This window comes from Pseudophryne corroboree, chromosome 5, assembly GCF_028390025.1.
Source record: "Pseudophryne corroboree isolate aPseCor3 chromosome 5, aPseCor3.hap2, whole genome shotgun sequence".
Classification (NCBI taxonomy): Eukaryota; Metazoa; Chordata; class Amphibia; order Anura; family Myobatrachidae; genus Pseudophryne; species Pseudophryne corroboree.
Window position 1 is genome coordinate 144,097,551 of NC_086448.1, and position 18,118 is coordinate 144,115,668.

At 46.1% G+C, this 18,118-nt stretch overlaps 1 protein-coding gene across 2 annotated transcripts in view; it reads left to right on the forward strand.

The window, feature by feature from the left end:
• The window catches only part of LOC134927392 (ATP-binding cassette sub-family B member 5-like), a 382,371-nt gene that overhangs the window by 319,296 nt on the left and 44,957 nt on the right, over window positions 1–18,118 (forward strand). The gene's annotated exons all lie outside the window — the stretch shown is intronic.

Consider the following 18,118-nt stretch of genomic DNA (forward strand, 5'->3'; position numbering starts at 1 on the left):
AGCCCTAAGCCGGGTCGGCGACCACCCTCCGCCGGACCTGATGCAGGAAAGCGTGCGCGGACCTCCAAGACCCGCTCCCGGCTGGGACACCGTCATTAGACGGGAGACAGGCCTAGCAAATTCGCAGGAGTGACGAACACGGGAGTGGACCTATGGTGTACTAGCCCCTGCATAAGCGACACCCCCCTTTTCTACCAAGGAGCGCAAAAAACAGCAACGCCAAAACTGCAAGGCACCTGCGGTCTGGGACCCCACTGCGCGGTCCGGCCCGCTAGCGACCCCCAAACATAACCCAAAGAAATTGACGTTACACCCCCGAACCCGATGGACTTCACGTCGTAATCACCCTGAGAAAATCGTAACCACAACTGAAAATTACGGAAAGCCGTCTACCCAATCCCCCCCCACCGGCCGCTTTCTCCGCGAACCGAAGGGGCTGGGAAAACGATAACCACCGACGCCCTGCCTTTCCGAGAAGCCTAATGCCACGTGCAGCGCTATGAGCCTAGCCAACTAACGCGGGCGCCCAGGATAAACCAGAGTAAAACGCTACAAGAAGGTACAAGAACTGTAAAGTAATAATAAACAACAGCATGCTCACCGGTGTCTGGAGGACGTGGAATATCATCAGCCGGCTCCAACGCCACCGACCCTGTCGTTGCATCATCCACTGTCGTTGCAGCCGCATCCCTACTTTGTCACCGATCCCTCCACGATGAATCCACAGACTCCCTGGACTCGCAGGCACCTGTGCGGACGAAACAGAGGGGACAACAAGCGCCGGCAGCGCCCGCGCATAAAGACAGCAAACAGGAGGCATAAGCGGGGGCAAAGTAACGCTGCAACCCATGGACAGTGGGCTGAGGAGGGGGGAAAAAACCTAGATGGGAGGAAGGAACACCCGGCAGGAGGGGAAGCCCGGCTAACGGGAAAACCCAATGGTGTAGCCCGGTAGCCAAAAACCAGGCACGTGGGTCCGCGGCCGCTAAGGATTAACGAACTATGATCCGTAAAGGCCGGGGGGAGGGGGGGTGGCTGACCCGAGGCCCCTTGAAGCAACCCACGGGTAAATGCTCCGGAACCGGAAACCGCCGCACATGGCGCAAATTGTGAAAGGGGCAACAGGCAGGCCCGTTTGACGCGCCCCGGGGGGCCCCGTGAACTGTGTCACATGGGGGGAGGGGGAAACGAACCAAGCAGCCCCAGGGAGCAGGGGCCCACAGGTGGGACCGCGGCAGGTGACCCGACACGAAGTCACCAACACCCCGCGGGCCCGGGAGCACTAGAACGGCACGACTGAGGAGCGGCGCGGACCGCGGCATAGCAACCCCGCCGGGACCCGCCGTCCAGAGCGGGATCCAGGGGCAGGGGAGACCCAAGCCAGGAGCGCGGCCAAACCAAACATCCTCGACCGCTGCAGTAGGGGCACCGTGTCCCTCACACAGAGGAGCAGCAGGGGGAGAAGCGTTGCCGCAGCGGTCCGACACAGCCGCGCTCCGTGAGGCGCAGCAGGCCATGGACGCTTTCAGGCTGCAGCTAAGGGATGCCGGACGCTGCAGCCGTGACGGAGGCATCGGCCACCATCAGCGGTAAAAGGCAGAAGTCCGGCGGGCGGCGCAGGCAGGGCGCCAGCAGCAGGGACTAACCGAACCCGAGGCCAGCGATAATCCGCTGACGTAAGCGGGCCCGCGACCTCGGCTAGGTGGCGGGGGGGGGAGCAGATCTACGTGGGCGGGATATCACCTAACGCTGGGGAAAAACTAAAGCACAGCCTGGGATGAGGGGAGAGCAGGAAAAAAGGGGAGGGGGGGCCATAGCAAGTGCAATACAACTACAGTGGGAATAAACAAGAACCAATAAAATACCAACAGAGTGCAGAAAGTAATACATACAGCAACCCAGACTAGACACACACCTGCACCTCAGTACATTCCAAAAAGTATAAAATAAACACAGCACAGTATAAATGAAAACAGCACAGTATAAAATAAAAACAGCCCCATATAAAAGCCACATGCAAAACAGCACAGAATTAACTACAGCATGTGTACTCAGCCTTCCATCCTTCCAAAATGGCAAGAGGAAGTCTGAGTCATATGACCATGGCTTATATATCATTCCAAGACCAACCCCTACCCTCTTGATGGACAGCCCTATAATCCTATAGGAAAAATACCCAAGAACACACTGATCTGCCTAGCAACTGCTTAGTCACCATCAACCAATCACAAAAAATTGGACTCTTATATGGCTTCAGGCTTATGCAGCCTTCAGCTTATCTAATGACTGTATGCATATTCTGACATAATCAAATACATAAGCAACAGATGAAAGCTTAATTAATTACAACAATACTTTAAAACAAAAAACTAGAGAAAGAAAGTGTTTCATTTAATCCATGTGGGGCTATGGTATTTAAAAAATATATCCACCTGGTTTCACAACGCAACAGCGCTTTGTTACGATCACCCCCTCTGCGTCCCTCAGGGATGTGGTCAATCATTTTATACCTTTAAGCTGGACAAATTAACATTCAGAAAGACAATATCCATTTCCTTAACGTCAGTATTAGTAGATCTGCCACTGGCTTCATCACCTCTATTTACAGAAAACCCACAGATTGTAACAATTATTTACTAGCTTCCAGTTTTCACCCTGAACCTCTAAAAAGGGGACTCCCTTACTCGCAATTGCTCAGAGTGCAGCGCATCTGTAGCAACGAGCAAGATAAATTGAATCAAATGGACTTGATGATCCAGAGATTCTTAGAACGGGGCTATCCTAATAAGCTGTTACAACAAGCCAAAGTGAAGGCATTAGCTACTCCTAATTGCAAGGTATCATGTAAGAGTAAGGGTGATCAAGAAGCCGTGGTGTATGTAAGCAAATTTACCACTGCGAGTAAAAATCTGACATCTAAGGCGAAAAGGATCTGGCCGGTATTGCAAGCTGACCCCGATCTAAAATCTCTATCTAGAACCAAGTTGTTACCCTGTTATCGGAGAGGCAGGAATTTGCGTGACATGCTTGTTCACTCGGATATTTCAGATTTTTCATCCCCGCAATCCTGCAATTTTTTGAGCAAAAAGCCTGGCAATTATAGATGCCTGGGCTGCACAACATGTATTTATCTGGAAACGGGTGATACGTGTTATCACTAGAGATGAGCGCCTGAAATTTTTCGGGTTTTGGTTTTGGGTTCGGTTCCGCGGCCGTGTTTTGGGTTCGAACGCGTTTTGGCAAAACCTCACCGAATTTTTTTTGTCGGATTCGGGTGTGTTTTGGATTCGGGTGTTTTTTTCAAAAAACACTAAAAAACAGCTTAAATCATAGAATTTGGGGGTCATTTTGATCCCAAAGTATTATTAACCTCAAAAACCATAATTTACACTCATTTTCAGTCTATTCTGAATACCTCACACCTCACAATATTATTTTTAGTCCTAAAATTTGCACCGAGGTCGCTGTGTGAGTAAGATAAGCAACCCTAGTGGCCGACACAAACACCGGGCCCATCTAGGAGTGGCACTGCAGTGTCACGCAGGATGTCCCTTCCAAAAAACCCTCCCCAAACAGCACATGACGCAAAGAAAAAAAGAGGCGCAATGAGGTAGCTGTGTGAGTAAGATTAGTGACCCTAGTGGCCGACACAAACACCGGGCCCATCTAGGAGTGGCACTGCAGTGTCACGCAGGATGGCCCTTCCAAAAAACCCTCCCCAAACAGCACATGACGCAAAGAAAAAAAGAGGCGCAATGAGGTAGCTGACTGTGTGAGTAAGATTAGCGACCCTAGTGGCTGACACAAACACCGGGCCCATTTAGGAGTGGCACTGCAGTGTCACGCAGGATGTCCCTTCCAAAAAACCCTCCCCAATCAGCACATGATGCAAAGAAAAAGAAAAGAAAAAAGAGGTGCAAGATGGAATTGTCCTTGGGCCCTCCCACCCACCCTTATGTTGTATAAACAAAACAGGACATGCACACTTTAACCAACCCATCATTTCAGTGACAGGGTCTGCCACACGACTGTGACTGATATGACGGGTTGGTTTGGACCCCCCCCAAAAAAGAAGCAATTAATCTCTCCTTGCACAAACTGGCTCTACAGAGGCAAGATGTCCACCTCATCATCACCCTCCGATATATCACCGTGTACATCCCCCTCCTCACAGATTATCAATTCGTCCCCACTGGAATCCACCATCTCAGCTCCCTGTGTACTTTGTGGAGGCAATTGCTGCTGGTCAATGTCTCCGCGGAGGAATTGATTATAATTCATTTTAATGAACATCATCTTCTCCACATTTTCTGGATGTAACCTCGTACGCCGATTGCTGACAAGGTGAGCGGCGGCACTAAACACTCTTTCGGAGTACACACTTGTGGGAGGGCAACTTAGGTAGAATAAAGCCAGTTTGTGCAAGGGCCTCCAAATTGCCTCTTTTTCCTGCCAGTATAAGTACGGACTGTGTGACGTGCCTACTTGGATGCGGTCACTCATATAATCCTCCACCATTCTATCAATGTTGAGAGAATCATATGCAGTGACAGTAGACGACATGTCCGTAATCGTTGTCAGGTCCTTCAGTCCGGACCAGATGTCAGCATCAGCAGTCGCTCCAGACTGCCCTGCATCACCGCCAGCGGGTGGGCTCGGAATTCTGAGCCTTTTCCTCGCACCCCCAGTTGCGGGAGAATGTGAAGGAGGAGATGTTGACAGGTCGCGTTCCGCTTGACTTGACAATTTTGTCACCAGCAGGTCTTTCAACCCCAGCAGACTTGTGTCTGCCGGAAAGAGAGATCCAAGGTAGGCTTTAAATCTAGGATCGAGCACGGTGGCCAAAATGTAGTGCTCTGATTTCAACAGATTGACCTCCCGTGAATCCTTGTTAAGCGAATTAAGGGCTCCATCCACAAGTCCCACATGCCTAGCGGAATCGCTCCGTGTTAGCTCCTCCTTCAATGTCTCCAGCTTCTTCTGCAAAAGCCTGATGAGGGGAATGACCTGACTCAGGCTGGCAGTGTCTGAACTGACTTCACGTGTGGCAAGTTCAAAGGGCATCAGAACCTTGCACAACGTTGAAATCATTCTCCACTGCGCTTGAGACAGGTGCATTCCACCTACTATATCGTGCTCAATTGTATAGGCTTGAATGGCCTTTTGCTGCTCCTCCAACCTCTGAAGCATATAGAGGGTTGAATTCCACCTCGTTACCACTTCTTGCTTCAGATGATGGCAGGGCAGGTTCAGTAGTTTTTGGTGGTGCTCCAGTCTTCTGTACGTGGTGCCTGTACGCCGAAAGTGTCCTGCAATTCTTCTGGCCACCGACAGCATCTCTTGCACGCCCCTGTCGTTTTTTAAAAAATTCTGCACCACCAAATTCAAGGTATGTGCAAAACATGGGACGTGCTGGAATTTGCCCATATTTAATGCACACACAATATTGCTGGCGTTGTCCGATGCCACAAATCCACAGGAGAGTCCAATTGGGGTAAGCCATTCCGCGATGATCTTCCTCAGTTGCCGTAAGAGGTTTTCAGCTGTGTGCGTATTCTGGAAAGCGGTGATACAAAGCGTAGCCTGCCTAGGAAAGAGTTGGCGTTTGCGAGATGCTGCTACTGGTGCCGCCGCTGCTGTTCTTGCGGCGGGAGTCCATACATCTACCCAGTGGGCTGTCACAGTCATATAGTCCTGACCCTGCCCTGCTCCACTTGTCCACATGTCCGTGGTTAAGTGGACATTGGGTACAACTGCATTTTTTAGGACACTGGTGAGTCTTTTTCTGACGTCCGTGTACATTCTCGGTATCGCCTGCCTAGAGAAGTGGAACCTAGATGGTATTTGGTAACGGGGGCACACTGCCTCAATAAATTGTCTAGTTCCCTGTGAACTAACGGCGGATACCGGACGCACGTCTAACACCAACATAGTTGTCAAGGCCTCAGTTATCCGCTTTGCAGCAGGATGACTGCTGTGATATTTCATCTTCCTCGCAAAGGACTGTTGGACAGTCAATTGCTTACTGGAAGTAGTACAAGTGGGCTTACGACTTCCCCTCTGGGATGACCATCGACTCCCAGCAGCAACAACAGCAGCGCCAGCAGCAGTAGGCGTTACACGCAAGGATGCATCGGAGGAATCCCAGGCAGGAGAGGACTCGTCAGAATTGCCAGTGACATGGCCTGCAGGACTATTGGCATTCCTGGGGAAGGAGGAAATTGACACTGAGGGAGTTGGTGGGGTGGTTTGCGTGAGCTTGGTTACAAGAGGAAGGGATTTACTGGTCAGTGGACTGCTTCCGCTGTCGCCCAAAGTTTTTGAACTTGTCACTGACTTATTATGAATGCGCTGCAGGTGACGTATAAGGGAGGATGTTCCGAGGTGGTTAACGTCCTTACCCCTACTTATTACAGCTTGACAAAGGCAACACACGGCTTGACACCTGTTGTCCGCTTTTCTGTTGAAATACCTCCACACTGAAGAGCTGATTTTTTTGGTATTTTCACCAGGCATGTCAACGGCCATATTCCTCCCACGGACAACAGGTGTCTCCCCAGGTGCCTGACTTAAACAAACCACCTCACCATCAGAATCCTCCTGGTCAATTTCCTCCCCAGCGCCAGCAACACCCATATCCTCCTCATCCTGGTGTACTTCAACATCTTCATCTTCAATCTGACTATCAGGAACTGGACTGCGGGTGCTCCTTCCAGCACTTGCAGGGGGCGTGCAAATGGTGGAAGGCGCATGCTCTTCACGTCCAGTGTTGGGAAGGTCAGGCATCGCAACCGACACAATTGGACTCTCCTTGTGGATTTGGGATTTCGAAGAACGCACAGTTCTTTGCGGTGCTTTTGCCAGCTTGAGTTTTTTCAGTTTTCTAGCGAGAGGCTGAGTGCTTCCATCCTCATGTGAAGCTGAACCACTAGCCATGAACATAGGCCAGGGCCTCAGCCGTTCCTTGCCACTCCGTGTGGTAAATGGCATATTGGCAAGTTTACGCTTCTCCTCCGACAATTTTATTTTAGGTTTTGGAGTCCTTTTTTTACTGATATTTGGTGTTTTGGATTTGACATGCTCTGTACTATGACATTGGGCATCGGCCTTGGCAGACGACGTTGCTGGCATTTCATCGTCTCGGCCATGACTAGTGGCAGCAGCTTCAGCACGAGGTGGAAGTGGATCTTGATCTTTCCCTAATTTTGGAACCTCAACATTTTTGTTCTCCATATTTTAATAGGCACAACTTAAAGGCACCTCAGGTAAACAATGGAGATGGATACTAGTATACAATTATGGACTGCCTGCCGAGTGCAGACACAGAGGTAGCCACAGCCGTGAACTACCGTACTGTACTGTGTCTGCTTCTAATATAGACTGGTTGATAAAGAGATGTCTATGTAACTATGTATGTATAAAGAAGAAAGAAAAAAAAACCACGGTTAGGTGGTATACAATTATGGACGGACTGCCTGCCGAGTGCAGACACAGAGGTAGCCACAGCCGTGAACTACCGTACTGTACTGTGTCTGCTGCTAATAATATAGACTGGTTGATAAAGAGATGTCGTAGTAGTATGTATGTATAAAGAAGAAAGAAAAAAAAACCACGGTTAGGTGGTATACAATTATGGACGGACTGCCTGCCGAGTGCAGACACAGAGGTAGCCACAGCCGTGAACTACCGTACTGTACTGTGTCTGCTGCTAATATAGACTGGTTGATAAAGAGATGTCTATGTAACTATGTATGTATAAAGAAGAAAGAAAAAAAAAACCACGGTTAGGTGGTATACAATTATGGACGGACTGCCTGCCGAGTGCAGACACAGAGGTAGCCACAGCCGTGAACTACCGTACTGTACTGTGTCTGCTGCTAATATAGACTGGTTGATAAAGAGATGTCGTAGTAGTATGTATGTATAAAGAAGAAAAAAAAACCACGGTTAGGTGGTATACAATTATGGACGGACTGCCTGCCGAGTGCAGACACAGAGGTAGCCACAGCCGTGAACTACCGTACTGTGTCTGCTGCGACTGGATGATAAATGATATAAAAAATATATATATATCACTACTGCAGCCGGACAGGTATATATTATATATTATATAATGACGGACCTGCTGGACACTGTCAGCAGAATGAGTTTTATTTTTATAGAATAAAAAAAACAACAACACACAAGTGAAGTCACACGACGAGTGTTTAACTTTTTCAGGCAATCACAATATAAGTATACTACTAACTATACTGGTGGTCAGTGTGGTCAGGTCACTGGTCAGTCACACTGGCAGTGGCACTCCTGCAGCAAAAGTGTGCACTGTTTAATTTTAATATAATATTATGTACTCCTGGCTCCTGCTATAACCTATAACTGGCACTGCAGTGCTCCCCAGTCTCCCCCACAATTATAAGCTGTGTGAGCTGAGCAGTCAGACAGATATATAATATATATATAGATGATGCAGCACACTGGGCTGAGCCTGAGCAGTGCACACAGATATGGTATGTGACTGAGTCACTGTGTGTATCGCTTTTTTCAGGCAGAGAACGGATATATTAAATAAACTGCACTGTCTGGTGGTCACTCACTATATAATATTATGTACTCCTGGCTCCTGCTATAACCTATAACTGGCATTGCAGTGCTCCCCAGTCTCCCCCACAATTATAAGCTGTGTGAGCTGAGCAGTCAGACAGATATATAATATATATAGATGATGCAGCACACTGGGCTGAGCCTGAGCAGTGCACACAGATATGGTATGTGACTGAGTCACTGTGTGTATCGCTTTTTTCAGGCAGAGAACGGATATATTAAATAAACTGCACTGTCTGGTGGTCACTCACTATATAATATTATGTACTCCTGGCTCCTGCTATAACCTATAACTGGCACTGCAGTGCTCCCCAGTCTCCCCCACAATTATAAGCTGTGTGAGCTGAGCAGTCAGACAGATATATAATATATATAGATGATGCAGCACACTGGGCTGAGCCTGAGCAGTGCACACAGATATGGTATGTGACTGAGTCACTGTGTGTATCGCTTTTTTCAGGCAGAGAACGGATATATTAAATAAACTGCACTGTCTGGTGGTCACTCACTAGTAAACTCTCTGCACTCTCTACACTTCTACAGTACTCCTCCTAGTCCTAAACTCCAGTAAATCTCTCTCTCTTATAATCTAAATGGAGAGGACGCCAGCCACGTCCTCTCCCTATCAATCTCAATGCACGTGTGAAAATGGCGGCGACGCGCGGCTCCTTATATAGAATCCGAGTCTCGCGAGAATCCGACAGCGTCATGATGACGTTCGGGCGCGCTCGGGTTAACCGAGCAAGGCGGGAAGATCCGAGTCGCTCGGATCCGTGTAAAAAAAGCTGAAGTTCGGGCGGGTTCGGATTCCGAGGAACCGAACCCGCTCATCTCTAGTTATCACCCGCATTCGGGTAAAGCAATTAAAATAACACATTGTTTGACTTGTACCACTCGCTTTGTAGTGTACTACATAAAGTGCCCATGTGGGCTTTTATATGTAGGCAAAACCTCTTGTACCTTTAAAGAGAGGATGGCACAACATAGGAGTGCCATCAAATTAGCCCTAGACGGCAGGACTTCAGAACAACCTGTCGCTAAGCACTTTAAAGCTAAGGGTCATAATGTCCAGCTTAAGGTATAAAATGATTGACCACATCCCTGAGGGACGCAGAGGGGGTGATCGTAACAAAGCGCTGTTGCGTTGTGAAACCAGGTGGATATATTTTTTAAATACCATAGCCCCACATGGATTAAATGAAACACTACCTTTCTCTAGTTTTTTGTTTTAAAGTATTGTTGTAATTAATTAAGCTTTCATCTGTTGCTTATGTATTTGATTATGTCAGAATATGCATACAGTCATTATTAGTCAGTTGATCTGCATTGCTGTGTTCATCTATTTGAGATATATTGATCCATAACTTTGTCCTTAGAACCTGATGTTTCGGTGAAGGGTTAATACGCACACTTGAGTTTGCGTTCCGGGTGATGTCAGCGGAAATTGACGCGTTGGCGGAAATGGACGCGGCGCACACCCGGCACGATTTGCACATGGTGATATGCTGCTATATAAGTAAGATAATTCTTCTGTGTCTTGTTATGTAAGCCTGAAGACGGTTTTTTGAATAAAACCGAAACGTTGCTTGACGGGGTGATGTCCTGTTTTCTATGAATGAAGACCTGAGAGTGCCACTTTATTCGTAACTATATATATATATATATATATATATATATATATATATACTACTACTACTGTCCATTGTAAAGTGAGTAATGGGTGCTACAGTCCAGTGTAATGTGAGTAATGGGTGCTACTGTCCAGTGTAATGTGAGTAATGGGTCCTACTGTGCGGTGTAATGTTACTAAAGGGCGCTACTGTGTGGTGTAATGTGACTGTCGGGTGCTACTGTGCGGTGTAATGTGTCTACGGCATGCACTGTCCCTATTCTACATATGGGGATGTAAAAGGGAGCTCTGTGGCCACGCCTCTTCCCCATTAAGCCATGCCCCTATATTTTTGCCACGTGCCTAAGGCGCACACTGGCCCTGTTTTCTATATATGTAAGGGGGAGGGGGTTGCCGATGCTGTTTCTTGCACATTGCACTAAAATGTCTAGTTATGGCACTAACTTGGACACATGGAGCGGATTTTAGTGGCCATTCCTGAAAGGTAATGGGGGTAGCTAGTCATAATCGCTCACACAGAACACCATATTCAGATTGAGAAACAGTGCCTGCCATAGGGTGCACCAATGGTGCATCTAAAGACTGAGGGGGATGTAGTTATGTGTCTCTCCCAGGAACAACTCTCTCTCAGACTGTGCACTAAGCACCTCCTCCTACACTGAGCTAACACTAGGAGGGAGAACACTAGAGCAGGGAAGCTGCCTCTAGTGCTGGGATTGGAGACAGACCAAAGAGTGATCTACTGTCTAACAACAATCCCAACAGGCGGCATGCCGACCAACAGGGACTATTCCCACTTGTGCTGCGGTCGCCACTGAGCCTGCATAGTGGCGAGCGCAGTGAGCCCGCAAGGAGCTTCTTGCGTTCCCCCTCCCCCCCCACCGGCATTCCGCTGCCTGGATGCCGGTGGAGGTATGCTGACCGGCGGTCTCTCATAATGTTACGGCCAGTGGGAGCGTGGCGGCAGGGAGCTGGAGCTTACCCATCCGGACGCTGCGCTTCCTCTCTCTGCGGCGCTGTGGTGGGCTGAGACAGCTGGCGGGCGGCAGCTGTACGGCTTGAGGTCTGGAGGCAGGAGGGGGCGAGCAGGTGGTGAAGTGAGCTCCGTGCGGCTGGGCCGTGGGTGCTGCCATCTTGTTTCTGGCACATGGCCAGAGGGGACCAATTTAAGGCCTGATGCTGGTAATTTTGGCTGCACCAATCCCAGGAGGGCACAGGGTATTTCTGGGAGCATTCTGGGGCATTCTGGCACCAGTGCAATGGCTGACGCAGCCTAGTCTGCATGCTAGAGCTCTGTGCTCCCAGGTTCCAGAGTGTGCTCTCGCTCCTGGTTCCTGTTAATTGCAGATCCATTTTTCAGTCCACCTGTCTAAGCTCACATGCTCCCTGTCCTGTACTGGCACCTTGTAAGTCCAACTGCTGATGCTGCTCCGCTAGTTATCTCCGTCACCGCTCCAGTCTGTGAGGTGGTCATCCAGCTCCAGGGATATTCCTTTCGATCATCAGTACCTGAGTCATTCTTCTTTTCTTCATTGTCATCGTCTTCAAGTTTTAAGCACTTCATGTGAAGGAACTTTATTCAACCAGCCCGCTTTTGGGGATCATTCTGACCCGTTCGCATGCAGCGGTTCTTTGCTGCGGTGCAAATGGGTCTGGAATGTGCAGCGTCGCCGGGCTACTACGCTTGTTACGAACAAAGCATTCACAGCAGCGGGCGCAAGAAGATTGACAGAAGGAAGGCATTCCGGGGCGTCACCTGTCCGTTGGCGGCTGTTTTCGGGGAGTGGTAAGGAAAACGCAGGTGTGTCCAGGAGAATGGAGGGCGGATGTCTGACATCAAAGCCGGCCCCATCATCGCTGAGATCGTCGCACAGGGTAAGTACTAAATACAATTAATTCACTGCGCTAATTGGATATAAGATGCTTTCTTGAGAAATGGTAATTGTATTATTTGAAAGAAAGCGCTAATTAAACTAAATGTATGTATAAATTAAAATTAATATAAAAAAGCGGTACCTGTAAAAAAAAGATTTATTAGTTAGTGGTAAAATGTTTACACTCTTTTGAGTGAAATATGTGAAGGAGTAGCCAGCAACACTTGATTTTTATTTTTGTCCTGGATTGCCAGTGATTTCCTACCTTTCCCTACACTTGTAGTTCCGGGGCCGCTGAGAGCACTGCGGCTCTGATCTTTCTTCTTTTGCGGCGGCGGATGGGGCTGGCAGCACTCACGAGTCCCGCTGCATCCAGCAGGCTGTGAGCTGATGTAATGTTAATCCCGGCTTCAGGTGCAGCTGATGTTTCTCTGCTCGTGTTGCGGCCGGTGTTGAGGCCATGCAAAGGGCTTCCTCCTTTGTGGGTTAGAATCTCCAACGCGTTTCATGCAATTAGGATGCACTTTTTCGAGGAGTAGAATGAATAAAAAGTTATTTTATTTGGTTTTATTTATATTAAAAAATACCGGGACTTCCGGGTGGAAATTACCTCATTTTTAGTGGGAACCGTGTGCTAGGTTTTACACTTATGGAGGACATGATAAAAATTATTTTATAGTAAAGGATTTAATAAGAATGTATCGGGTACCGCTAATTGAATTTAATAAAAATATAGTTTGTTTGTTTTTTATTGTTTATAAAATTTATGAATACTTTGTTTTTTATTTCCTTGGATATTACTCATTAAATAAATTATTAAAATCTATTTTTGATATTTTGTTTTTCCTGAGGCCTATATTTTGTTCTTTATATAGTCAATTTTGTACTACTATTTTCTAAGAAATTAGTTAAGTTCAATTTCTACGTTTAAGCCTTTTGGGGTCATGTTTTTTAAATAAAAAATCCATTTTTGTTTCTACCATTTTCAGTTCTTCAGAGACGTTTCCACCTCTCCAATTAGCATTAATTTTTTTGATTACTATGAATTTTGTTCCAGTTGGGTTTTTGTTATGGACTTCTGAATGTTTTGAAACGTTGTGTGTGGTCAGTCCTTTTTTTATGTTATTGATATGTTCTGCAAATCTGACCTTTGCTTTTCTTTTTGTCTGTCCCACGTATTGAAGGTTGCATGGACATTGTAGGAGGTAAATTACCCCTTCTGTGTCACAACTTAGTACTTGGTTAATTTGATGACTCTTTCCAGTCACTGTTGATGAGAAGCTGGTTAGATTTTTCGTTGTTCTGTTACTTATATCACTGAATTTGCAATTCAGACACTGTCTATATCCTTTGTTGATAAGATCGTGCTCTTTTTTACCTTGGTGTAAATGACTTTTTACAATTGTCTGTTTTATTGATTGTGGCTGTCGATAAATTGTCTTAGGTTGTTCCGGTATTATATGCTTTAGTGTCTCGTCCAATTGTAAGATATGCCAGTGTTTGCGTATCATCTTCTCTACTAATCTTATGTTGCTGCTGTATTGAGTGATAAAGGGCAAATTGATAGGGTTTTCTTTTTTATCTTTATACTTGATTAATTCTCCTATCAGTCTGTTTTAACCTATCTATGTGTTTTTGAATTTCCAAGTTGGAGTATCCTTTTTCCACGAAGTTGTTTTTCATAAATTCGCTTTTTACTAGAAAAGTGTTGTCATCTGTGCAGTTTCTTCGTAGTCTTTGTAATTGGCCTCCGGGAATGTTTTTGATCCATTGTCTGTGATGATTGCTATGAATGGGAAGTGCATTGTTTCCATTGCCTTCTTTAAAGTGGGTTCTGGTTTTGATTTTTTGATGTTCAATGAAGATTTTAAGGTCCAAAAATATGACTTGTTGTTTGCTGGTTGTTGTGGTGAAAACCAAATTTCATGAATTATTGTTGATTTACTCGATGAATTGTTGTAGTTTATATTCTGGTCCATCCCAAATGAACATCACGTCATCTATGTAACGGTGCCAACAAATCAAATTTTCTGAAAAAATGTTTTCTGTCCAGATGATATCGTCATCCCATTTTGACACAAAAAGGTTGGCATAACTTGGGGCTAAAGGCGTGCCCATAGCGGTGCCGCATTTTTGAAGGTAGAATTTGTCATTTATACCAGAAGTAGTTATGAGTTAGAATGAATTCGATGTTTGCCATAATAAAATTGATTTGTTGGTTTGGAATCGTGGTTTGAGTAGAGAGATTGTGTGCACCCTGCTTCATGTGCGATGCATGTATATAATGATTTAACGTCTGCTGTTCCTAGTGTCTAAGATGTTTTCCATGTTAGACTTTCCAGAATTTGAAGGATACTGATGGTATCTTTAAGATAGCTTTTTTGTTGGGTAACCAGGTTCTGTAAAAAATGATCAGTGTATTTGGATAAATTTGAAGTGATGGAATTTATGCCAGAGATAATGGGACGTCCTTGTGGATTAGTGAGATGCTTATGAATTTTAGGCAGAAAGTAAAAATTCGGAATTTGAGGATTTGATTTTATGAGAAAATTGAATTCTTTTTTGTTAATAATGCCTAATTCTAGGCCTTCTTCAAGATGTTCTTGCAATTCTTTCGTGAATCTCTGTGTAGGATCTTGATCTAAAATAATGTATGTTTCTGAGTCCCCTAGTAGGCGTTCTGCTTCTACTTCATACTGGTCTCTTTGCATTATGACGATCCCTCCGCCTTTATCCGCGGGCTTGATAACTATTGTTTCGTCTTTCTTCAATTCCATCAGTGCTGTGCTTTCTTCCTTGGATAAATTGTATTTTATTTTTCGTTTTGATGGAATTTTGTCTATATCTTCCTCCATAGCTTTTTGAAAAGTATTGATGAATGGACCTTTACAATGAACTGGGTTAAATACTGATGTAGGTTTAAAATGAGTGTGTTGATATTCATCAGTTGATGTTTGTGGAACTTCAGTCTGTGTATTTTGAAAATATTTTTTAATTGTCAATTTTCTTATGAATTTTTGCAGGTCTATGTATAAATTGAAACTATGTCCAGGGCTGGTCTTGTTTTAGCTAAGTAGGGCTGCACAAGCGTTCGCAGCCCTGCTAAGCTAAAATACACTCCCCCATAGGCGGGGATTTGTTGATCACACCAGCAGCAAAACATTGCTGGCTGCGATCAACTCGTAATGACCACCTTCATCCCAGAGAGACCATCTCCCAATTGGAATTCAGGGGCTAATTCAGAGTTGATCGCAGCAGCAAATTTGTTAGCAGTTGGGCAAAACCATGGGGGTCATTCCGAGTTGATCGCTCGCTAGCTAGTTTTAGCAGCCGTGCAAACGCTATGCCGCTGCCCACTGGGGAGTGTATTTTAGCTTAGCAGAATTGCAAACGCACGTGTAGCCGAGCTTTGCAAAAAGAGTTTGTGCAGTTTCAGAGTAGCTCTGAACCTACTCAGCGCTTGCGATCACTTCAGCCTATTCGTGTCCGGATTTGACGTCATACACCCGCCCAGGGAACGCCCAGCCATGCCTGCATTTTTTCAGACACGCTTGCATTTTTACAGACATGCCTGCGTTTTTGCAAACACTCCCTGAAAACGGTCAGTTGACACCCAGAAACGCCCCCTTCCTGTCAATCTTCTTGCGGCCATCAGTGCGACTGAAAACTTCGCTAGAACCTGTGCACAACCACACTTTCTTCAATTAACAGAAGATTAGCTATAGAAACCATCTTTTTTTGTCAGTCACTGGGGGGAGGACAGTGGGGTGCTGGATAGGGAAGCAGTCAGCATCCCGCTGCTCTGGATCCCAGCAGTCAGGTGACCGATGCTGGTTTTCCCAAATGTAAGTATTGGGATGAGGGTTGGGGACCGGGGCTGGTGGTTAGGTTTAGGCACCACAGGCGTGGTTAGCTGTAGCTGCCATCCCTTGTGTTCTTAGCCCTAGCTGCCACCCCCTGGGGTTAGCCATAGCCAACAACCCCTGCGTCCTTAGCCCTAGCCGCCACCCCAGATGGGTTAGGGTAGGTGTAGGGGGCAGGGTAGCGGTAAATGAATTACCCCCGTCAGCTAACTTACCTCTTGACCATACTCCTGTGAATGGTGTGTTTCTCTGAATGCTGTTTTGTAAGCTGTACTTTATGTTCTTAGATTGCTGTTGGTATTCCTTTGTAACAAGCCATTGCACTGGCTTTACCATATTGCTGGAATGAAAGTTCACTTGATTTGAAGCAATTCAGACTTCAATAGTCACCTGAAATCTACTTGCTACAGTGCCTTTGCCTTTTAGTAATATTGGATTAAGGGGTCTGTTTACTAAGCCTTGGATGGAGATAAAGTCAATGGAGATAAAGTACCAGCCTATCAGCTCCTAACTATCATTTTTCAAACCCAGCCTGTGACATGTCAGTTAGGAGCGGATTGGCTGGTTCTTTATCTCCGTTGACTTTATTTCAATCCGAAGCTTAGTAAATAGTAGAGATGAGCGGGTTCGGTTCTCCGAGATCCGAACCCCCCCGAACTTCACCTATTTTACACGGGTCCGAGGCAGCCTCGGATCTTCCCGATTTGCTCGGTTAACCCGAACGCGCCCGAACGTCATCATCCTGCTGTCTGATTTTCGCGAGATTCGTATTCTATATAAAGAGCCGCGCAATGCCGCCATTTTCACTCGTGCATTGGAGATTGAACGGAGAGGACGTGGCTGCATTCTCTCCCTGAAAAGCTCTGTATCTGTGCTCAGTGTGCTGCAAATATCTGTGCTCAGTGTGCTGCAAATTTTGTGCTCGGTGTGCTGCAAATATCTACGTTCTCTGCCTGAAAACACTCCATATCTGTGCTCAGTGTGCTGCAAATATTTGTGCTCAGTGTGCTGCATTTTGGTGACCAGCAGTATACATATAGTACAGTATAGTAGGCCATTGCTGTATCTTGCAGCTCTGTGTCAAGTATACTATCTCTGTGCTGCATTATTGTGAGCAGTATGTAGTAGGACAGTGCAGCATTTTAGTGACCAGCAGTATACATATAGTACAGTACAGTAGGCCATTGCTGTATCTTGCAGCTCTGTGTCAAGTATACTATCTTTGCGCTGCATTATTGTGAGCAGTATATAGTAGGACAGTGCAACATTTTGGTGACCAGCAGTATACACATAGTACAGTACAGTAGGCCATTGCTGTTGCAGCTCTGTGTCAAGTATACCATCTCTGCGCTGCATTATTGTGAGCAGTATATAGTAGGACAGTGCAGCATTTTGGTGACCAGCAGTATACACATAGTACAGTACAGTAGGCCATTGCTGTTGCCGCTCTGTGTCAAGTATACCATCTCTGTGCTGCATTATTGTGAGCAGTATATAGTAGTACAGTGCAGCATTGTGGTGACCAGTATACTACAGTACAATAGTCCAGTGCTGTTCTCGCTGCTCAGTGTCAGTTCTCCATAGTATCATCAGTGCTCAGTAAAATCAGTGCTCAGTATAATCAGTGATTGATTAGTATAATCAGTTCTCAGTATAATCAGTGCGCTGTTAGACGTGCGCCCGTTTTCTGCCATTAGTGCATTGGGATTTAGACAATTGATGAAGTTATTGTGTCCCCGGTACAAAATCCCATCTAGATTCCACTTCACTAGGCAGGCGATAGCGAGATTTTACCAAGTAATATCAGTGATTTATAATTAATTACTAATTACAGTGATCTTGCCAAATGATTCCAGTGATTTTGTCATTTTCTTCCAGTGATTTGGACCAATAATACCATTGATTAGAACGAATAATTCCTGTGATATTGAGGTGTTTGTGTCGATTAGCTTAGCTGTCCAGCGACCACAGTGCACCTCTTTTTCTCTTTTCTTTGCATCATGTGCTGTTTCGGGCCAATTTTTTTGAAGTGCCATCCTGTCTGACACTGCAGTGCCACTCCTAGATGGGCCAGGTGTTTGTGCCGGCCTCTTGGGTCGCTTAGCTTAGTCATCCAGCGACCTTGGTGCAAATTTTAGGACTAAAAATAG